Genomic DNA, 23,689 nt, shown 5'->3' on the forward strand with positions numbered 1-23,689 from the left:
GCTTGCTCTGGGTCCACACCTGTTTGCTGTCACCCTTGGGACGTGGGAAGGTTGGCCTTCTGCGGGTTCGGTTCCAGAATTCCACCTCCCACCTTCTACCTCCTTTATAACCCCAGGAATATTTGAAACTCAGCCCAGATCCTCACCTGGCTTTGATTTCCTCATCATGTGGAGAATGGTCCTTGGAAGTTGTAGTTTCCAGAAACCTTGAATGTTTCCTAACATGTCCAACTTCTGCGTTTTGTTGATCACTCCTTCTGTGCATGGCTGTGTTCCAGTTCTTGTGCCCTCAAGGTGATTGCAGCAAGAAGGGGGGAATATGGGGGATCCTATCACCAGGAACTAGGAAATAAAAGTAGACAAAAGAACTGAGAGATGCCCTCTTGGTGTTCATGAGAGACAGGTGTTTGAAGAAGAAACAAAATGGTTTAACATCTTCTTATGTAAACCACAGCCCCCATGTACACCTACTCAGATAGGCAGAGCTACCTTTTTTCCCTTTTCTCTACCTGTCCCCTTCTGAAATAATTCTGGGATTTTTATCAGATCTTGCCTAGTTTGTACTTTTTCTTTACAGTTAAAAGTTTACATTGGTTTCTTCAGTGCAGAATGAGTTAGACGAAGACAGTCTCCAGAGTCTTTCACTGTCCTGTGATCTGTTGTCGGACATAATCAGCAGAAACTTTCCTAAATGAGTGTAGAGGATGCTTCTCTCTGCAGGGTTAGTGATAAGTTAGTGTATGCACTATTTCTGTGACCAACCCTGGGAGGCTCTTGGGCTGCTGAAACATAGAACTGAGTGGAATAGTTCTGGGAGGAGAGTTACTTAATTGACTCTGTATACTTTCAGCGGGACCTTCTTTGCTATTTTGCAGTTCTTTATCTGAGTCCTTGTGACATATACCAGAGTGCCCATCCCATATATTTTTGTTTTCTGTAAGCTCTGACTCCATCTTGACCCTACACTCGCGAATGAGGGCGTCCTTTACTTTACTGGGACTGTTAGAGCTAGGTGACCTAGAATTCTGGGATACTTCCTGTTCTTTAGATAGCTAGATACTCGAAATCATCCAGCTCTAAGGGAGCAGGCAGTAAGCATTTCCTGTAGGCTTTGTAGATGTGTTTATTATGAATGTCAGTATCACCTAGGCAAAATAATGGTTTGGCGTGGGGCTTGATAAGGGTTGTGAGCCCATGTCTGGCTATTTGGTACTTTCGCCCATCCCATTTGGTCTTAAACCAAGTTGTCCAAAGCAGATGGCCCACCTGGTAGCTGTCAGGTGATGCCTGATGTGTCCTCCTGCCGCCCCAGTTCTGGATCCTCATAAGCTCTCTGGCTTCTGTGTCTCTCACCAATCATAGCTCATACTGTCACCCTCAGGTAGGTGTTTTTTAAACCCCACTCATATCCTCTTTAACCCACTTCTTCCAACCTCTTTCTCTCCTACATATTTTGCTTCGTTAGCTCAGGAAGTACCCTCCTTGTCCCCTTGCCTCTTAGAGTGTGGAGGAAAAGCTAGCCCTAATCATAGCTGAGAAGCATGATGTCAGAACACTTCGCAAAGGAAAGTCAGGCATTTGGGAATGAAATTAGATGGTGTGAAAATCAGTGCCACACGTCTTGTCCTTGTGAATGCCTTTTGAAATCCCTAAAAATACCCATCTTATAATTAACCTGTCTTTCTTCTAGGACCACTACTTTGGATATGTAAAAATCATTTAATTTCATTTCTCTTATGTTTTGTTTTACTCCTAGTATTTACACAGGTATTTTTTGTAGGCTTATTATATACAAACAATATTTTGGCCATATTATTCGGTAATGAGCTTATCTGGGCATCCAGCTACCACGTCTAATATTGTTTCTTTGGGAAAAGGTCTTCAACTCATAAAAGTGACTGACGGATAAAGGACTGGTCCTAGTCTTCAGCCTTCACCCCTGTTGGTACTGTTACCTTAGAAGGGGCTAACTGTATTCTTGTCCTATGGAAAGGAAGAGAGGTGCTGCCGAGGGCCTGGAGCTAGATCAGGAAGGTGTGGTCCTGGTCCTGCCGTTTATCTGAGTCTCTAGGAGGTAGCTAGAGGTGCTGGAGTGTGCCATGCCTGCCTTGGCCTAAGCTCTTTTTCTCCCCACTGTGTGTCTCTCCAGGAAATACTTTAGCTTAAGGACTGAAGAAGTAACCCCACTTTGAAAATCACGATCTAATTATGACAGGACCACATTCTTTAAGCATGTTGTTTCATGGAATTAATTGAATTATCCCCTCCTATTTTTGAGTGGGAAATAAAACATCCTTGTTGTGATGCTGTATGAGGTCTTAAATGGAAAGCTTCTAGTTTGAAGCTGCGTACATTTCCAGTGGGAGAAATCTGCTGCCAGTTTGTGAAAACTGAAGACGTCCCTGTGCTCTTATGTGTAAACTGCAGCATCTCCTCATGGAATGAACAATTCGGGAAAATGGAACAATTTTTTGAATAAAATTCCAAGCTCCGCTAGGTTCCAAGTGACTGAGAATTTCCTGTTAGAGTGGGAAACTTATCCATGTGTTTTTGCCTGGGGACAGTTTGTATCATTTAGTTCCAGAGAAGTTCCTCCACAGCTGATTTCCTCTTTCTTTGGCCTTCTTTCTCTGGCGCCCAGGGGTGGTTTGAGCTCATCTTCGTCTCCTGTCTTTGAAACAGCAGCATGCGTTATGATCATGGTTTGAGAATAAAATCTGTAGCCTCAGGGCAGGGTGAAACGAATGGTTCTTCTAAGTAGCAGACCTTTCACCTTTGCTCCATTGGTACCAGGCTGTAAGTAACTGAGCTATAACCAGCTGCAGACACTTATTGTGCAATTTTGAGGTGAGCATAGGCAAAATCCCAGGGCCTGGGAGGCAGACGTGTGGCTACCAGAGAGATGACATCAGCTAGTTTACTGGTGCCGTGGAGGAAGGGGAGATTCCAGGTACTCAGCCGCCTTCCCGCATGTGGGGGTGTCTCATGCCACCCCCAGTCCTGTTGGAGGCCAAAGCCTTTGCTTGGGAAAAGCCTTGGTCTCATTCTTGCCCTCTCCTGTCCCCGCCGGGACCTGAAATTGGAAGGGGTCTTGCGGCCTTGGCTATGGGCACAAAGCTTTGAGGAATGAATATGCATGTGTGTTTCTGTGTGTCTGTGCATTTTGTGTTAATGCTAACAACCGATGAGGGTGTCCAAACTGAGGGTTGGATAGCAGATGGAGAAGCATTATCTGCCTGTTTTAGAATCTATTAGGAATTGTCCTTTTCTTGGAAGGGAAAGCCTTTTATGATTTAACTAGTTTTTTATTAAAATTATCTGATTATTTTCTTTTGATACTCTTACTGGGGACACTTTGTATACAGCAGGAAGGCATTTCTGATTTCCTGTCTGTGTTCTGCTCCTTCCCCTAGCTTATCCTGGGACAGAACCTCACAAAGCCATAACAGGTGACAATTGGAGAAAGCTCTTCTGTGAGAAAGATCTTCCTCTTTGCTTAGCCTTGCCTCACATATGGGCTTCTGGGAACCGTGGTGGGGCTTCTTGGGAAGCCTGCACCTCACAGTAGGAATGGAAGACGTTTTATGACTTCTGAAGCATGACAGAGAGAGTAGGGGATAGAACTGGGAGCCATTGGAGCCCGTGAAGCCCATCTGCTTACCAGCTTTCCTTTCCTGTCAGATGTTGGGTACCCGGTCTGGTTCCACCCTCCTCCCCTAAGAACGTGGGAAAAAATGAAGCCTCTGCATGGAAAGCAGGTGATAAAGCCATCAGCAAAAGCTTCTACTAAGAGGTTCAGACATCCCCACCCCAGGCCTGCCTTGGGTTTCTCTGGGGCTGTCGGTAGCTTAGGGTTTGTTTCTAACACTCTTGCTCACATTCAGATATAGCCACTGCTTACTAGAAGCCGTCTGGGGCCGGCCCAGGCTTGTTCTATCTGGGTGTCTTCCCACTGCTATACTTTTCTCTTCTTCTGGCCTTTCAGATAAGAGGACCTTCAAGGTCTCTAGGCTGCTAGAGCCCTTCTTCTGAGAGCCTGCATCATCCCCTTCTGGGCCCAGGAAGCTGTGGTAAGCTCTTGGTTTCCTTCTTAGCTGGGCACTTCCCACTGTCTACATTCCTTTCTGCCCGACTCTGACTCTCTGCCTCTAGGGCTCTGCTGGGTGCGGTGGCTGCAGGGCTCAGGGATGCGGAATACTAAGGCGGTTCCACCGAGGCCAGCACGGAGATAGCCAGAAGTTTAAGGAAGAATTGCCCTTTCTTGCCGTCCTGGAAGCAGGAGCTCGCTTTTCATGGGATGTGGTGTGGTACTGATTCTTCTTAAAACTTTTTCCGACTTGCTTCCCTGTCTCCTTGCCACTGTGGAAGGGAGGGCGGGAGGAGTGAGATGGGGCTCAGTTTCCTGTGATCTTGCTGCAGCCCTGGAGATGCGAGCAGCAGATGCCTTTCGTGAAGAAGCAGCTTAGAGGCAGGGGAGAGAATCTGTATTCTGGTTGCCGTGTAGCTGGCTGTCTTCCCAGTCAGGGTATGCTGACGCCGGATGGTTCCTGTTGGTGTCTTCTCATGCTTAAAGGCAGGTGCCACCTTCATCTATTAAAATCTTAACAGAGGGTACCAACATCAGCTCCTGTAAAGTAAAAGGACCCAAGAGAGCATTAAAAAGAATGAACATGCTGGGCAGAAAATGAGCCTGAAAGAGAGGCTCCTTGCCCAGATACTACCCAAGGCGCTCTGTGTGTGTGTGTGTGTGTGTGTGTGTGTGTGTGTGTGTGTGATGGCTGGAAGTGAAGGGTGGGAGTGAACACTAATGGAAAGGGGAGTAAATCTGGAGAGGGAATGGAGGAAGCTGGCTGTGGCGAACACGGAAGCCGGGAATTTTTGCAGAGATGTGTTCCAGAGTAGCTGGAAGCCAGTAGTCGTGGGGAGGTGGGTTTGGACCTGCTTGGTTGTGCTTGCATTGCTGAATACCCTGGGTATGTTGGCCATGGATGCCTTCCTCTGGGAATAGAGCTGGTCCCACGGTAGCCTTCCCCACTCTGCATCTGTATTATACGTATGCGATTCTTGTCTGTCAGGGGTCTTGGCCTAGAGTGTTCTGGGGCAGAGGCACAGGGTCTGAGAGGTGGGCTGGCCAGCCAGAGCACCACCTCCCAGTGTACTGGCTCCCTAAGGATGAGAAGAAGCATGTTTGTAGTTGCCGGTCCCTACCGGCAGAGCTCGTAGAGGTGTCTGTGTCCTGGCAGGTTACAGAACCTTTTCGTGGATGCCCTGCCTCTTTGGGGTTTGAGAACAGGTGGGGCTTAATTTGAAGTGGACCTACCTCAAAGGCCCAAATCTGAAATGTATATTATAAAATTATTGCCAATCTTGGCTCTTCTTCCCTCTGTGTCTCTCTCTTCCCTTTATCTTCCCATCACCTTCAGGGATTGTGAGCAGCTGCTGCCTTCACACAGACTGATAGGACATTAAGACTGGAGCTAAATACAGCCGTGCACACTGCCTGTCTGTGCTCAGGCTCATCCTTAGAGAAGAGGTTGGTTTGAACCTGTGATGATAGAGAGGGGCTTTCCACCCCAGAGTGGGTGAAAGCAGAAAGAAAAGGGGGGAAGGTACTTCAGGAGTTGGGAAGAGCATTGATTCCATTGCTTCCCTTTCCCCTCCTCCTCCTGTGCCCCCAACATTTCCTGTGAATGGTCAAGGACAGGAGAGAAAACCCAGATCTTGCTTTTTCAGCCTTTAGGCAGTCATCAAGTACTTGTGGAATTTTTCAGCTTAACCAGCATTGTGATGCAAATATTATATCCTGCTTGTTTGCTGCCTGAGGGAACCTGTAATCTCCGGGAGAGACAAAATTTGTTAAACAATTAGAGGATATCAAAGATCTTACTGTGTTTGGTTACTAACGGAATATATTTATAGTTCAGGAATGAGAAAGTTGTGTCTTAAAACAATAGGAAATCTTTCTTGGAGGAGGCAGATTAACTTTATAAAAGCAAAGGAGAGATAGGAAGTGTTTTGGAGGTGGAGAAGAGCAAGAACATAGAAAGAATGTGGCGTGGTCAGGGTCACTGATTGTCCGCCTTGGGAGTGGTAGGTGTGGCGGTGCAGAGCTGGAAATTTGAACCCTGGAACTTCTGCCTCGGTGCATAGGAGATGGAAGTGAGGCAGTGGAGGTGGGATTCTGTGAAAATCACTCTTGTAGAAGAAAGTAGGGTAATTTTGGAGAGGGCAGAGACTGGCAGTAAGGAGACCTACTAAAGAGTATAGGACATCAGCAACAGGGATAGAGAAGAAGACGGTAAAACCCAGAGAGTATTTAGAAGTAGAACAAGTAGGACCTAGACATGGGATGTGAAGGATGAAGTTGAGGGAAATGCAGAAGATGTCAGAATGTCTGCCCTATCAGAGTAGACTGTTACCGATAGCTTACGTTTATGAAATGCTTTCCACTTTTCAAGGTACTTTTTCATTCAGTATCTCAGAATTGTGTGGGCTTTTACAGTTCATCTAGTCTGGTTTCATTTTCCAGATGGGGATTAGAACCAAGGTGCTATTCCCAACTCACACAGCTATTTAGTGGTAGAACTGGGCCTCCAGTCTCAGCTTTCTATCTCCTCGGGGAATTTGAAGAGAAGAGTACATGGAGGAAAGAGTGTGGGATCAGGGAAGAGTCCTGTCTAATTGGGTGACATTAGGTGATTATTAATCTCTGAGCAAAATGAAGTTTACTCAAAAGTATTCAGATCAGATGAGTGATTTTACTACTCAGAAAAAAAAAAATATATATATATATATATATATATATTTAAGTTACTAGACAAGGACGATGGATTCCTTGGGTCCTTCTAGTTCTGAGATTCTTGAGTGCACAAAAAATGTATTTGAAAAGTACTGAATTGGGTTTGCTGGGAGATGGGCTGCTTTCCATTGTGGTACTTTTCTAAGGGAATTTCGAGAGTGATTTGACTCCATGTGCTTTTCACCTTATGTGCTGACCACAGAACCTAACTACTGAGGAGGACACGACTGCTGTTCACAGACTATGGGCAGTGATAATCAGCAGCCAAGAACTCAGTGTTTGCAGAGTTACATTTACAGCTGTGTTTGCGTTATCCACTTCCTCTCCCCATCTCCTCCTAAAGCGCGCGCGCGCGCGCACACACACACACACACAGACACAGACACACACACAGACACACACAGACACACACACACACACACAGACACACAGACACAGACACGCAGACACACACACAGACACACACAGACACACAGACACAGACACACACACAGACACACACACAGACACACACAGACACACACACAGACAGACACACAGACACACACACAGACACACACAGACACACACACAGACACACAGACACAGACAGACACACAGACACAGACAGACAGACACAGACACACACACACAGACACACACACACAGACAGACACACACAGACACAGACAGACAGACACAGACACACACAGACAGACACACACACACAGACAGACACACACAGACACAGACACACACAGACACACACACAGACACACACAGACACACACAGACACACACACAGACACAGACACACAGACACAGACACACACACACAGACAGACACACAGACACACACAAACACACACACAGACACACAGACACAGACAGACACACAGACACACACACAGACACACAGAGACACACACACAGACACACAGACACAGACAGACACACAGACACAGACACACACACACACACACTTTCTTCCACTCCCCTCTTTCTTTCTCCTTCCTCTTTTATTTTCTCAACTTCACTGTTTTTCTTGTCCCTCACCTCATCCTCCATCCCTGTCCTTCACTCTTGTCCGTCTCGTTGTCTAAATCACTTCCTGTGTTGGAGCGGCTTCACCTCTTTGTTGAACTCAGACATGACTATAGCAAAGCCATGGAATAGCCCGGAATAGCCCGATGCAGTGGAATCACTGTGGAATATCCTGCTTGTCTGTATCCCTGATGCGGTGACTGGCGCCCCGTGATCAGAGCCAGAATCTGGACCCTTCCTTGCCTTCACAGTCAATCATCCTTCACGTTCTTGTTTTCTGTTAAAATAGCTCCTGATCTGGGGCACCTGGTGGCTCAGTTGGTTAAGCGGCTTCCTTCCGCTCGGGTTGTGACCCCGGCATCCTGGGATCGCACTGGGCTCCCTGCTTGGCGAGGAGCCTACTTTTCCCTCTGCCTCTGCCGTCCTCCCCACTTGTTCTCTCTCTCTTTCAAATAAATAAATGAATAGAATAAATGAATGAATAAATAAATAAATATCTCAAAAAACCCACCAAAACCAGCTCTTGATCCTCTCTCCTTGTGTCTATTCTCATTGCCCATACAGCAGGGGAGAGAGCAGAGAGAGAGGTCATGGTTGAAAAAGAAGTAGAGATGAGGGTCACCTTTGGTGTCCTCAGAAGCATCTTGCCAGCCTGCAGAGTTCGCAAGTAGAGTCTTCATGTTTGCCTGTCACACTCTTGCAGCTCTCTCTGGATTTCTGGCCCTCTGTGGTTGGCTGCTCGCTGTGTCTGAACACACCGTGTCTGAAAAGGAATAATTTAATAAACAGTGGTCATTTTCTTGGGAGGACATAGAGTCAGGCCTCATCTTCTTGTTGCATTTTCCCCAAGCAGACTTCCTCTCCTCAGCTCCTGGAGGCCTTTTCCTTGGAAGAGGTGTGTCCCACACACCTCAGGTGTTAGCTGCATTCACAGGAGTGGCTGCAGTCTTTCAGCGCCTTGAGGACTTTCTCATGATTGACATCCTTTGCTGGCTGGGGTTTGAGGAGAGCCAGTGTCTCTGAGATATAGGCTCTGGAGTCCCATGGCTTATGAGAAAGAAGCCTGCTGGCATCTGCTGTGCCAGGGACAGTGGTCTTTGACCCTTTGTTTTTTGTACTCTGCTCTCCCCACTTCCCAGTCATTTAGCAGTTAGTCACCCAGTTACATGGGCTTTGGGCAATCATGTTAACCCAGGGGAAAGAACCCTGACACTGACGGAATAATAGGCTTTCTGAAATCTTTCTTTCCTTCAAAAGGCTAAGTGGTACTCAAATATGTTCCTTGACATCCTTGGGAGTAATGCTCAGGAATTCCCCCAAATATGCTATTCTCAGACTTCCAAACAAACGTCCTCCTGTTTCTGTCCTTCAAGGATCTTAAATTGCTCTCTTCACTCCCTTCACATTCCTCTGTTTTCCCCTCATCATCTCATCTATCTTCCCTTCCTTGCAACCTGGAGCCTAATGTTTTCGCCCTGTTGCATAGGTTCTTCTATATTGATCCCTAAGTGAATGAACTTTTGAAAACGCCTCTTTGTACACAAAAGGCAACTAGTTCTATTTTACATAAAGATGGGATACACCTAGTGCATGTATTGTTTTGTTTTTTTTTTAAGATTTATTTATTATTTTATTATTTATTTTATTTTAGCACGAGTGGGGGGAGGGCCAGAGGGAGAGGAGAGAGAAGCAGACTCCCCACTGAGTGTGGAACCTGACACAGGGCTCAGTTTCAGGACCCCAAGATCATGACCTGAGCCAAAATCAAGAGTCAGAGGCTGACTGAGCCACCCAGGCACCCTTCCTAGTGTGTGTATTGTTAAGGAGCTAATCGTTCTAGAAACTTCCAGGTTCTTATCCTTAGGAAAAAGAGAGAGAAAGGTTTAAGTAATGGCATCTTGTACAGTAGGATGTTGCAGTTTATTTAGTGTGACACTCATCTGCAGACCGGGGCCTCCTTCTATGTTCCTAGGATAAGACCTGGGTTTTGAGGGGCTGCTGCTCTTCTCTCTCACTGATTCTTCTTCGGTACCTAGAAGAAGCATCGTACTTTTCCATTATGGGAGATAAGCTGCTATGTATATATCTCATCCATGCCTGATGGAGCTGAAATGCTGCCTGCATTCCTGCTGTCTCATGTTTCTGTTAGAGTAGTCAAACCCAAGTCCTTGCTCACCAACAGCTGTCAGATGACGGCTTAGTATAGAAGGCTAAAGATCCACAAGAATTCACTCTGATAGTTAAACATATCACTTTGTAATTCTGATCATGATGAACCATAGTCCAGGGAGGCTATGGGTAAGAATTGTTGAGGTTCCTGAGCTTCTCTGTGTCCTTACTGAAGCTCGGGTGGTCAGAGCCCCTGAGCTTCTCTGTGTCCTTACTGAAGCTCGGGTGGTCAGAGCCCCAGATGGGAGGTTCCAGTATGAATAGCAGCAAAGACAAAGGGCTGATCAGGCAGGGCTCAGTGGGCCCTCCTTCCCATGAGCTTTCTTTACCTCATCCAGCCACAAGTCCCCCAAGATGACTCCATAGGCATAAAAGTGGTATCTTTGTGTTCTGAAGGAGGGCTTAAGAGCCTCACGAACCAGACATGTTAGCTTATTTCTCAGCTTAAGAGGCTCCGTAGACTTGATTTTCTTTTTTTCCTTCATTATACTTGCCTGAGATGTTATTAAGACTCCATTTGCCCCTGGGTCTGCAAATATAGCGTGTGTACCCCTGGACGCACTGTTGTGCTAATGGGAATGGAGCAGAGTGAAGACATGGACCTTATTTGATCTGGGCTCTGAATTTTAGTCAGTGAACCTAAAAATCACATTGACTCATCAGTTGACTCATATTGAACCATTTCTCAAGTCTCCCTCGCTTCTACCATCTTCATCCTGTTGTTAGTACAGTTTTTTTTCCTAAACTTAAGTGTAAAATAATATCTTTTGTTTTTTTTTAAATGTCATCTTGCTATATTTAACCTATGGTTCCAGTTTGTGGAGGCCTTTCTTCCTGATTCTCTCTAGTATATTAACTATCCCTCCCATTTGGTTTGTCATAGGCATTTTAGATAAGCTTGTCTTTCCCAAGTCATTGATAAAAAGGGTGACTGTGATAGGGTCTGGAGCAGATGGACCAAACTTCTAGGTGCTCCAGAGCGCTTCTTCCTAGTTGATATCGATCCATTTTGCAACACCGTTTGGGCCCAGATGTCCTGAGTTACCAGCTGCCAGTGTATTTCTGTTTTATCCTTAAGATCAAGAGAAGTTTTTCTGAAGTCCAGAAAAATTGTGTCCCTGGCATTCTTTGATACGTATGTGTGCATATCTATGTTTATGTATATATGTATCCTATACAAATGTATATCATGGAAATAGGTATACATAGTATTTTTTAAACCCCAAACTATTTTTTATAGATCACTTGCTATCTATCACTGTATATTTCATATATTGTCTCCTTTATTCTCTATAATAATTTTATATTAACTTTATTAAATGAAAGTAATGACATGTTTTAGTATAACTTGTACTTAATCTCTCTCTAGTGGCTGGTGCTTCCTTCTTTATGTCCTTGCCACTTTTCATATTTCTTTGTTCTTGAGTTTTGCTTGTGATATTGCTTATTTAATAAATACTTACTGAGTACTTGCTATGTATAAAGAAAACACAGCATTATAGCCTTTTGGAAATTCAAAGACTAATAGGAAATGATCCCATTGCTCAGAAGAGCTTATACGTAATTAAAAATATGAATGGATGAACAATGGCTTGGTGGGGGAAGGAACCTTTTCAGAAAGATGGAAGGTGTCCAGTTGACTGTTTTAAATCCTATCCCAGCACTTTGTTGGAGTGTCTTCCTTTTTCACTTGTATGTGTTTGTGTAGTGTAGTGAATTATAGCTTTGTGGTGCACAGTTAGTGTTGCCTGATGCTGTTAAAGTCTTCACAGTCATCACTTAAGGTTAATTTTTACATAAATAATACTGTATGTGTTGTAAGTTCAAAAGGTGCAAAAGGCGTACCATGAGGGCAGGTCTTCCTCCCACCCTCTCCTCTTCCCCTAGAGCCAGTCGCCATCACCAGCTTGGGGACTGTAGTCATCCCTTTTAATGGCTGCACAGTAGTCCAGTGCAGTGTTTCTCAGACTGTAGGTCATCATTAGTGGGTTGGAAAATAAATTTAGTGGGGGCTATACAAACTTTGTTTGCTTTCTTAATGAACTAGCATCACACATGGTAAAGATAGGCACCGTTTTGAGAAAACTTTTTGTTTTGGTTTTATACATACACACATGCCCTCTCATGCATGTGCACGCTGCATTACTATATTGCATATGTATTTATTACTCTGGGTCTTGGTCAAAATATACTTGAAATTTACCAGTCTAGTAATGACTGACATGGAGTTGTTCCTAATTTTTCATTATTTTAAATTATGCTGGGAGTAGGCATTTTCCCGCCTCATACTTTGGAAGTGTTTTTTTTTTAGGATAACTTCCTAGAAGCGAGGATACTGAGTCAAAGGATATGAGCATTTTAATTGATGTAGCCAAGTTACTTTCTAAAAGCTGTGTCCCATTTACTATTAACAAATGCCATCTGTATTTTATTTAGTATAGGTTATTTTTATTTTAACATATTTTTCTATGCAATAAATATGTGATATATATTTTTTTAACAAAATGGGATAATTTATTACTTTTCTCAAAGTAATATAAAGTGAACACTTTACTATTTTACTAAATATTCTTCTACAGCCAGAATTCTCACTCTGGTGGCAGCTTTTCTTGGATGTAGGGTACGAGGAGTGACTGCTGTAGTTCTACTCAAACTTGAGCCGTTCTTACCCATTCTTATGATTTGTACTGTATATACTTTTTAAAAAAAGATTTTATTTATTTATTTTGACAGAGAGGGAGGGAGGGAGTGCATGAGTGGGGCGAGGGGCAGAGGGAGAGGGAGAGAGAGAATCTCAAGCAGACCCCATGCTGAGCGCAGAGCCTGACACGGGGCTCGATCCCATGACCCTGAGATCACAACCTGAGCCAAAATCAAGCCAAACGCTCAACCGACGAGCCACCCCAACGCCCCTGTATCTGCTTTTATTTACTGATCTTGAAATTGGCTTTTTTAGGGCTTTTATTTTTAAATAATTTTAAACTTACAGATAAGCTGCAGAGACAATACAAGTTTCCCTAATCTTATAGAACTATAGTACAGTTATCAACAAGAAGTTAGTAATAGTGTAATGTCAACTACAGACTTAATTTGGATTTCATTAGTTTTTCCTCTTCAGGATCTAATCCAGACTCCCACATTACATGTATGTGTTGTGTCTTCTTAATGTCCTCCAATCTGTGACAGTTCCACAGTCTGTCCTTGTCTTTATGACCTTGAGACTTTTGAGGGAGTACGAGTCAGGTATTTTATCGAATGTCCCTCAAGTCAGGTTTGTTTGATGTTTTCTCATAATTAGATTGAGGTTATAACTTTTTGGGAAGAATGCCAGAGAAATGAAAAGCTCTTCTCAGTGCATCATTTTTTTGGATAAACACATTATAATACTGTGGAAGCATTCTCTTTTCCTATGATTTTCCTGATAGCATTTTCTTTTCTCTAGTTTGCTTTATTGTAAGAATGTGGTCCAGAATACATGTAACATACAAACTACGTGTTAACTGGTAAGAACTCCAGTCTGCAGTAGGCTCTTAGTCGTTAAATTTTGGGGAAGTCAAAAGTGATATGAAGATTTTCAACTGCACAGGGACCATCACCCCTAACTCCAGTGTTGTTTGTAGGCCAGCTTTACCTACTTTCACATTGGTCTAATCAATGAGATCAGTGAAAATGGGGTTAATAGCTGGTTATGTTGTTTTCTTATGCACATTAAGATAAATGTGAAAGTATTTAACATTTTTTAAATGTCCATATACCACTTATAATCAGTCATCTTCTATACACACCATACCTTGGGAACCCTGGACCACTGTGAGGTGCTAAGCACCAAATGGTTTAGGTTTTGTGGTTTTATTGATCCCTTATTAATTAGATTGATTAGTTGGTTGGTTTCATTAGTTCATATATTAAAAATATGTTAATTGTGCTTGGTACAGAGTCCTAAACTAGAAATCAGAGTTAAGTCATAGTTCTTGCCCTAAAGAATATTATAGGCTTATAGGCTAGTAGGAGAATTAAGTTGAATAAGCCTTGTACACTCAAATACAAGGCAGTGAGCATGGCTAACAACGGAGTAGTAGACTGTTTCAAGGAGTATAGGGGCTGTGGGTAGAGAATCCAGTCCAGGCAGGGAAAATCAGGGGAGATAGCATGAAGGAAGTGACACGGTCTGGGCCCACATCTCCCGCAGCTTTGCCCAGATCTTATTCTGAGGGGTACTTTTTCTTTCAGGCTCAAGGTATTTTTTTGGTTATATTGTGGAACAGCCATCTGAGTCCACGTTCTTCTTATCCCCCCATCTCCTTGCCCCCCACTCTGTGCTCTGTCTCCGCTGTCCTGAAGCTTCGGTCGTGACGGGTTAAGATCTTGGTTGAGCTCAGAGTTCTAAGGCAAGTAAGCATGAGAAGCCCATTCTGGAAAGGTAAAATGGTGGTTTTAGAAGGGGTCTGGAATATTGTCTCCTCAGTCCAGTCTTTCTTGGCCCCAGACTGTTTACGTGTCCCAGTGTTAAAATGCTCAGACTTAGTAAGGGACAGTAGCCAGTCATCTGTGGATTTGAGAGATTTTAGGAAATTAGCCCGTATATGAGCATTGTGACAGATACTCCAAGAGATTGGATCAAGCCACTGAGTATCTTGTGCCCTGGAGATCTGAATTTTGAATTTCATATTAGGGGTTGTGAGCTGAGTAGAGGTGAACTAGGGCTGGGAGACCAACAGACTAAAGGAGAGTGTGCTCAACTCAGCACGAAGATGTCCAGTAGCTGCTTCACCACAGGACGGTGGGATCCAGGATAGTTACAGGCTGAATCCCACACTCTTTTAGTTCAGAGCCTTAGTGTTGGGTGGGAGGGTGTCAGATGGGTGGGAGACAGGTGGGATTAGGGCAGGAGTAAGGACCCCAGAGAATTTCCTGCCGTTAAATACCAGGACTCACGCATAGAACGGCTGTTTCATCTGTACAAGCAGAAGCAGAGTATGTGTAGCCGTGGCTGGCCCCCTGGGGGGCCGGCTGCACGGGGCTCCTGACAGAAGCAGGGATGGCTGGCATGGCCATCGGGACGTAGACAGTTGTTTTGTTGGTTCACAGGTGCTATGGAGGCCACGAGGAGACTGCTTGATTTGCAGTAGGCATATTATCTTTCAAGAGAACTTAGATATTGCCAGTTCTTCTGCTTTGTAAAAGTGGCTTTGTCTCAGACCGATGGCTAGGAGTGAGTCCCTGGCAGATGCTCAGACTCCTTCCAAGGCACTTCCCAGGTCATTCCCAAATTCCCCATCCTGTGTTTGGCATCTTTCTTCTCTTTTCAGCCTTCTTTAGGCAAGAAGCCTGAATCTCCCATCTTCTCTGGGAGAGGCTGCTTTTTCTGGGGCCGGTCTTCCATCTGAGCCCAGGTAGATGACTCCAGAGCACCAGGCCAGGGACTCTGCTGAAAGGCTGGGAGGAGACTCTGGAGCCCCCGAAGCAATAAGTCTTCCTGAAAGTAGTGGGACTAGGTGACTGGGAAGGAACAGTTGGATTGGGTGACTGCAACAGAACATTCAAGTTATAAGGACCCTTAAAGAACAGCTAGTTGCAGCAGCCCAGCAGCCCAGCAGCCCTCTCCTTACGTGCAGGGAAAAGTGGAGGCCCTGAGTGGGGCAGAGATTTGCTCAAGATCTCACCACCCTGGCTGGACCTGGGCTGGTGAGATCCTTCTCTACTCCTGCATTTTGAATTTTTCCCTTTCTAACCACATTGCCACTCAGGCAGAAGAAGAAAGCTGTAAAGCCCTGAAGGGCTCTTGTGTAAACCTGCATGTTCACGCGGCAGCCAGAGCCCAGTGGAGAACCCGCAGGACACGTGCCGGATTCCCCTGCTGCCTGGGCAGAGCTAGATGTCCCCGGGGCAGAGGCGGCTGGACTCCACTGTCTGATGGGCACTGGAGCTCGGCTCCCACAGGTGGCTGAAGTTACACTGCATCTCTTAGGCCTTCTGGGATCCAACTAGTAATATCAAAATAACAGCTTACTTTTCTTGAATTCCACTGATCCCAAAGTAAGGAGTGACTTTAAAAGACTTGCTCTGCTCCTGCGTTTTAGGTTTCAGTATAAGTCTGTGCACTCAGATTCCCTCATCTTATGGAGGCAGCAGCTTCTGTTTTTACTTTTTAAAAAGTCTTTTTCCAAGATTGACTTATCCCACACATATTAATAGAGTGCCCGCTGTGAATGAAAAAGTAACGTTGGTAGACCTCATGGGGCTCGTGACCGTGGGGGAGACGGGTATGAGTGACAGTGATAAAGTCTATAAATGCCACAATAAAGTCATCTTCAAACTGCTGTGTGATTGCAGAGCAGACAAACAGATTCTGCTAAGAGATCAAGAAATATTTCACAGAGGAGGTGATCACCGAGTTAGGGCTTGCAAGCAGTAAGTAAGGTTTTGCTTGTTGGGGAGGAGGAGATCTTCCGATAAAGGTAACAGCAGGAGCAGCGCAGAGGGAGCGGTGGGAGAGGAAGAACGGAGTTAAATTATAAAACATAAGATGACTTTTTTTTTTTTAGGAAAAATGTATTTTTCGTAAGCACAGTGACCTGCACAGTGGAGGTAAGAGAAAGTGTTTTTGTCCTTGAATGGGGCTGACCTGAGAGAACCTTCTCATCTATGGAAGTTGGGCCATTCCTGCACCCCGCTTGGTTTGGCAGTGACACTGGCGGAGGAGCGCCTGTAATGGGTAATGGGAGAGGCTATAAAACCCTGGAGTGTGTCCCTAGAAGAGTGACCTTACGAGGAAATTTCTGGGAAACAAACCACAGGGAGACTTTACAGGAATTTTTGGTCGAGCCCACAGGCAAGGCACATGAGGAGAGGAGATGTAATTATAGTTTGTAATTCTATGAAAAGAAACAATGAGTGGCATGAAATAGCTGTTCTAAGTTTCTTCTTCCTGTAGGACAAGATGAAATGGGTTCTTTGCACTCATTCAGCAGTTATTTATTGAGAGCCAGCTGGGCCCTATCCTAAATGTGGGGAATATGGTGGCAAAGCAGTCAAGGTTCCTGCTCCCAAGGATCTCATAGGGGAAAGCTGGCCTTAAGAAAAGGGAAATGTAGGGGCGCCTGGGTGGCTCAGTCGTTAAGCCTCTGCCTCCGGCTCAGGGTGTGATCCTGGAGTTCTGGGATCGAGCCCCACGTCAGGCTCTTCCGCTGGGAGCCTGCTTCTTTCTCTCCCACTCTCCCTGCTTGTGTTCCCTCTCTCGCTGGCTGTCTCTATCTCTGTCAACTGAATAAATAAAATCTTAAAAAAAAAAAAAGAAAAGGGAAATGTATTTTGGTTGGAGATTATGGTGAGTGCTATGAAGGATAAATCCTCATTTCTGTTGGAGGATCGTGGAAGACTTCTCAGAGGAGGTGAGAGGCAAGTTGAGGCAAGGTAAAAGCCAGTTAGGGAGACTTGTGGGGGGAGGGTGTCTCCCAGGCCAAGAGGAAGAGCCTGCGAAAAATCTGGCCCTTTGGGGGATCTAAAAGAAGGCCTGTGTAGCAGGCACACACAGGTGGGGGGCAGGAAGTGTGCTGAGAGGAGGCTGGAGAAGGATCAAGCAGGGCCTTCTAGGTCCTGGTCAAAATTTAGATTTTATCTCAAGTGCAGTGGGAAGCCATTGAAGTGCGTCAAGCAGGAAATGACAGGATTGGATGTAAAAGGGTGATTCAGACGGCTGCTTGGAGAATGGAGCTGGGAGGACGAAAGTGGAAGCTGGGGCAATCCAGGAGGGTTTTCAGTAACCAAGGGAAGAGACTGAGGTGGCAGTGGAGGGTGGAAAAATGGACAGACACATTTTGGAAATAGAATTATTTGGAATCGGCAAATGGATTGAATATGGGGAGAGAGAGGCAGGAAGATGCAAGGGTGTCTCCCAGATTTCTGGCACAAGTATGCATGTGTGCCTTTCAACAGATCCTAGATCCCATAAGGCTGTAAAAGCCCTGTCATTCGGGAATGGTCAAGTAGGGCTCATCTGAATCCAGCCTTGCAGAGGCAGTGGAGGGATGCAGCTGTCCTCTCGCCCTGACTAGTTCAAAGAGCTTATATCTGCAGCAGTACCCAAGCAGGGGTTCCGTTCTTCTGTCATGGGGCCCTTACCATCTCCCTTCCCCCTGCGGACAAGGCTCTAAAGAACCTCTGTGAACTCCAGCGTGCCACTAGGGGGAGCATGGCCTGCATTCTGTGCCTGGTCTGGAGGGCTTTTTGAAGTCTGGATTACTTTAGAGACTGACTTGTATCCACTTTAGTTCTCAGCACCGGTCCTGGCCCCTGGCCCCTCACAGTGCTTAGGAGAATGCCTGACACATGGTGGGTGCTCAGTAAATGTTAGTCGGTGCTACTATTGTAACCGTGAGCATTAGCTTGTGTAGAAGTGAATGGGCATCCTCTCTTCTTTCTCAGGATGGCTACTGGAAAGTGCAATGTGCATTTTCAGGATCCGTGGGAGAACAGAGAGGGAGGCCTGTGGGAAAGGGGACCTGATGGTGTTGCACTTGCCATTTCATCCTGTCTTCCTTTGCAGACGTGGGACACTGGGGCCTTTGAGGGATTCCTGAGGTGGTGTTTGGCTCAGGTCAGGCATCTGTAATGGGACACTGGTCCCTGCCCCCTTTGAAGCTCTGATGGCTTCACTACAGCAGTGGTGCCCACCACTTAGGGTTTATACCATCCTGTTATTTCCCATTGCATTTTCTTGACACTTTTCCTACTTTAGCTACTGACATACAGTTACCTTTTTTTTTTTTTATATTTACCTTTTAAACTCGAGTCAATTAAAATCTTGTTTTGACAATTTTGTGATATATCAGAGGGTAATAAAAACACAAGGATTCTGCAAGGGATCGCTGCATAAAAGATTCCATCAGGACCTCTCTGGCACTGTTTTAGGAAGCAGCACTGAAAAATGTCTTCCTTGAGCCCCAGTGTCCTCCTCTTGGAGAGATACCAACTATCCTGGGTTTTTGTTTGTTTGTATGTGGTAAAAAACAGCTGAGATGAATGAAGTTCTTAGCTCAGTGCCCAATTTAAGAAGAATGCTTTCCCACACATCATCTCTTTTTATGTCCATCCAGTCCTGACAGTTGCCCATGGGGTAGGTTTCATAGGTGGAAACTGGGAGGTTAGTCAGTGGTAGAACCAGACACTTCCAGGGTCTTCTGACACCTGTTCCATGGGTGTTCTACAGCTACTCTGCTTACTACAAACACGAGAGCTGAAAGGCCTCAGTACTATTTCTAGATCTGTTATTTTCTGCTGCTGTGACCTGGGGCAAGTCATTTGACCTCTCTTTGAGATTCTCTTTAATCTGTTAAATTGGTATGATAATACCAGTCCTAACTTTTAGGTCAGTTGTGTTGAACAGATGAGCCAAGATTTATGAGAGTACTTGGGAAAAGTGTAAGGTAATTTATAGCTATGGGGCAGGACTTTCCCCTCTAATCTCTGCACCGTTACCTTCCACATCTCATAGATGCTATCGTAAAGTCTTCAGGCCAACAGGATGGTAGTCAGGTCTAACGCAGATGACTCTGAAAGATTTCTCTACCTTCCCCGGGGAACTCAGCCTTGTATCTCAATACCAGCTATCAAAAAAAGTTGTGAGTTCTTAAGATCAGATGATATGGTGTACTTTAGTGGAAAGTGCCCTGGACTAGACGACAGTGGCCATGTTTCCTAGTTCTTTGACAGCCTAATGCACTAGCTATGTAACTGTGGACTAAACATTTGATGTCTCTGAGCCTCAGTTTTCCCATCTATAAAATGGTAATGATATTGTTCAGTGTATTTCAAATGGTTTGAGGATCAGACAAAATAGTGCATCTAAAAGAAGGTCGCAAAGCAGAAATGTACATGAGGGGTTTGAATTGAGGGGGCCTGTTGTGTCCCAGGCACTGTGCTAGCTCTTGGACAGGAATGACAGCCGGGGCTTTGGCTGCAGGCCCTGAGCAGGGCAGAGGGATGAGGCCATGTTTGTATCATGTTTGTTGCTTGGGCTGTGACTGGACTTGCCCGGGACTCTTACTGGTCCTGACCTGGTGTCTTTACTCTCCATTGCAGGAAGATGAGAGACTGCTTGGGCACCAGCAATAGTACCATGAGTCCCTGCACTGGTTAAAGCGATCACCACAACCTGGGCAGGCAGCAAGGTAAGCAGAGAGGCCAGTCCAGGCGAGCTCCTGGGATGTGAATGCATTTCCGCCTCAAGTGCTGCCCGGAAAATCCCAAGTGCACAAACAAGTCAAGGCAACGCGTCTGGGTCCTCCTACCCGCACTCCTGGACCCAGAGGAAGGGCTTGCTTCCCCTCCCAAGGGCTCCAGCTAGCTCCCTCCCCTCTGGCCAGGATTCCTCCAAGTTAAAAAAATGAGACACTGGAGGGGAGGAAAACAAGTCCACTCACTGTCTTTCCCTTCTCTCTTCTGAGCTGTTGAAGCAAGTTCCCAGGAGCTGCCCAGAGCCCTTGTTTGACTGGAAGGGAGGTAGGAGGAGTGGAATGTGTGCAGAACCCGAGCTGATCAAAAGACAGTGCTGTTTCGCGGAAGCCTCCCAGAACTGAGAGCGGGAGAGAAGGGGGGCGGAGGGGGAGAGGGGAGAGGAGACAGAGAGAGAGAGAGCGCGCGAGTGAGAGAGGGAGCAAGCGCGAGCACAGGAGCATGCTGGCTGGCGAGAACAGGGTCTCCATGACAACTGGCCTGGCCAGCTAGAAGTGCTCTGCTCATTTGGCTGGAAGGAGCACCACGAAAGGTCAGAGGAAGGAGCTGTGGGAAGCTCGCAGCAGGTATCGGAGCTTAAGCGAGTGGATTTTGGGGCCCCGGGCTCCCTTACAGACTGTGGTGTGAGCCAAACTCTGCCGAGAATGGAGTGGGCAGGAAAGCACCGGGACTTTCAGGTAAGGTCAGCTCCGGCTTGGATTGTTTTTTCTCCTTTCCTGGCCTTAGTCTTGGGCTGTTTTCTGGGAGGCAGGCAAATGTCTGTACTCTCTGCTCCGGGTTTGGGGCTCAGGAATGATGTCATGCTTCAACAGTTGGATTCTATTAGCTTGAGGAGGAGGGAAACAGCCAATTTTCTTGACTTTGCAAATGTAGCTGATCTCACTCTTGCTGAACCTGAGGTGTTTAGACTTTTCTGTAGAAATCATCATCTTTTATTTAGCACAAAGGCTTAGGATATTTTACAGAGAGAGTGTTTTATATAGAAAAAACGAGTTATCATCACTCAGTAATTGTGTTTGAAGTTCCTACACGGAAACTCCAGTGTCTTTTGAGTGGCTTGGTTTGTTCTAGTGAACACTGTCTGTTTTGTGTCTTGGTGCTGCTATGTCTGACCTGTAATGAAAAAAAAAAAAAAAGCCAATTAACTTAGCTAGGAGCCTGTGGTGAGTTCCCAGTCTCTGGAGCAGTTCTTAGGACAGAAGGACTGTCTTAGGGATATCTGAGCTGGGATCACACTCTCGGTCTCTCTCCCAGGTAACTTGGAAAGAAGCATGCTGTTCTCCTGCGTTAATTAGGCCCATCGCAGACTTTCCTAAAAAAATGTATTTGGGGTGGAGGCTGGCAGGTGTGTGTGTATTTTGAGGTTGGGGGTCTGTGAAGAGGTTTCCTATACAGGTATCTCTGAGTGAGCTCTCAGTGGTGGCTGCTAAGAGCTAGCTTGCTTGTGGAGACAAGAGGTATTGTGGTCATGCCAGATGGATACTTTCTTTGGGTTAATATTTTAACCCAGTCTCAGGGCATGCACTGTCCACGCTGTGCACTCCTCTTCTGTTTGCCCTATGCTTTAGTAAAACTTGTTCTGACCTAGAGGAATGGTGTGTGGTGAGCTCAGTGTGGCCTAGGAGAGGAGACTCTTCCAGAAAGGCACTTTATAGGGGATGGAGTAGCTAGGTGGTTAGTAATCTTATTTGGAGGATTCATGTAGCAGACACTTCCCGCAGTGGGGACCCATCAGGAGATGTGCTTCTGCTTCAGCCATGTTATATCTCATACCTATTCCTGGGCCTCAAGGAACATTGTGGATGCCTTTGGTTTCTCTGTGGGATGAGGGAACAGCTGCTGTCCTGGCTCTTCAGTTTTTCTTCTTGAACTTTCTGAACAGAATGTCTTTTGTATTCTGGCAGACAATGAGGGGGCCTTCTGATTAACTTCGGGTCAGCTTGCCAATAAAAGCACTGACCATGTCCCCACTTTGGGCTCCCTGAATGTGTACATGTATGCATCAGTACTGTGGCCTGAGGCTCCACAAGGGTGAACTCCGTGGCCCTGGACCTCAGATGGGCCACTGCTAAAGTGATGCTTCCTTTTAGTACACTCCAGTGATCCTCTGCTTGGTTGAAACCTCTGTTTTGTTGGGGGGTGGGTATGGCATTGCACTGTTGGTTGGGATTGAATTTGGGGGACGTGAGGAGGAGGCAGTACAAATCCAGAATCTCAGTTCTCCTCTGCTCAAGTGGCTGCGGTGTGGGCTCACCTCCCCGCCCCCACCCCCTGCCTCCCGATATGTGAAGAGGGCTAACAGATGATTATTCTTTTGACATAGCAGAGTGAACACTGGATTTGGGGTTAGTAGACTTGAGTCCATGGTCAGATTCTGCTACTTGCCATCAAGGTGGCCACGAGCAAGACCATTAACCTCTGTGACCTTCAGATTTATTAGCTGTGAGACGAGAGATAGTGATATAACTACTTCAACAGGTCTGTTGGGAGGAACAAAAATGAGATAATTTCCATGAAAGTAATTCTAAGCAAATCAAGTCCTATATAATGTAAGATGTTGAAGGATGGCCCCACTCTCTTCTGGAAGGTTATTTTGGCCCTCTGTTCTGGTTTCCCAATTTATAAAGTGCCCTTTTCTTTTGTGCATTTATAAATAAAAATGAGGAAAACCTTTAAAAAGTTCTTTAAGATATTAAAGGAAACAAATAGTGCTTTGTGTTGGGAAATAGAGCAATGTTCACTGTAAGCTTTGCGCCTCATAAATGATCCTTCAGACATGAAGCTTTCTTTCCTTTAGGTCACCTGACTCATGGGTTAAGTACAGAAGAGGATTCTGACAGACATTTTGCTTTTCCAGTGTCCCACAGCTAGCTACCTGGCAGTTATCGTATCATAAATTTCAGTAGCTGGAAGAGAGGCTTCTCGTCATCAGGTGTGGTTCCCTCATTCTGCTCGTTCTGCTGGGGAAACTGTTTTGAGTGGGCAGAAAGGCCTTTCTCCTGTTCTGGGTTTGAAAGGCAGCGTCTAACTGGCAGGAAGAGTTATCGCTTTGAAAGGCTCCTTGGGGGCTGGGCAGCTTTTAGGAACCTGTATGGCTACAGCTTAGAGGGAAACAAGAAAGAAAGAAAGAAATGAGGAAGTGGGAATTTCAAGGGCAGAGATTCTTGATATGCAGTGGGACTGTGCCAAGGAAGAGAATAGCAGGGGTGGGGAGACTCCAGGCAAGGACACCCGGATCTGTTCTCAGGGAGTGTGTACGGCTGGTGACGTGCTTGGTGGGAACACAGGGAAGGACCCAGCACCCCACCTGCAGCCCCAGCTTTTGTCGTAGGACAGGGAAGCTGCCTACCATGCCCCGGAGTGGACTCTGGGAGGAAGCCCCTGGGCAGACCCTAAAAGGCAGATTTGTTGTTGTTGTTCAACAAGAGAGCCTTTTTTTCCAGGCGAATCAGCCCAGCAGCCTCT

The 23,689-nt window shown here is 45.8% G+C and overlaps 1 protein-coding gene across 5 annotated transcripts in view; it reads left to right on the top strand.

The window, feature by feature from the left end:
• The window catches only part of DENND2B (DENN domain containing 2B), a 165,164-nt gene that overhangs the window by 45,888 nt on the left and 95,587 nt on the right, over positions 1-23,689 (top strand). For 2 of the 5 annotated variants that reach the window (XM_087868054.1, XM_045803855.2), the window contains exon 2: positions 20,072-20,160. The exons of 2 other annotated variants lie outside the window; for them this stretch is intronic. The gene's annotated coding sequence lies outside the window, so the exon portion shown is untranslated. Of the gene's footprint in view, positions 1-20,071; positions 20,161-20,365; positions 20,902-23,689 lie in introns of those variants that run through there. One more of the 5 variants, XM_045803852.2, reaches the window with a different exon arrangement.

Source organism: Ursus americanus, chromosome 16 (genome assembly GCF_024610735.1).
Source record: "Ursus americanus isolate L20-20 chromosome 16, mUrsAme1.1.p, whole genome shotgun sequence".
Classification (NCBI taxonomy): Eukaryota; Metazoa; Chordata; class Mammalia; order Carnivora; family Ursidae; genus Ursus; species Ursus americanus.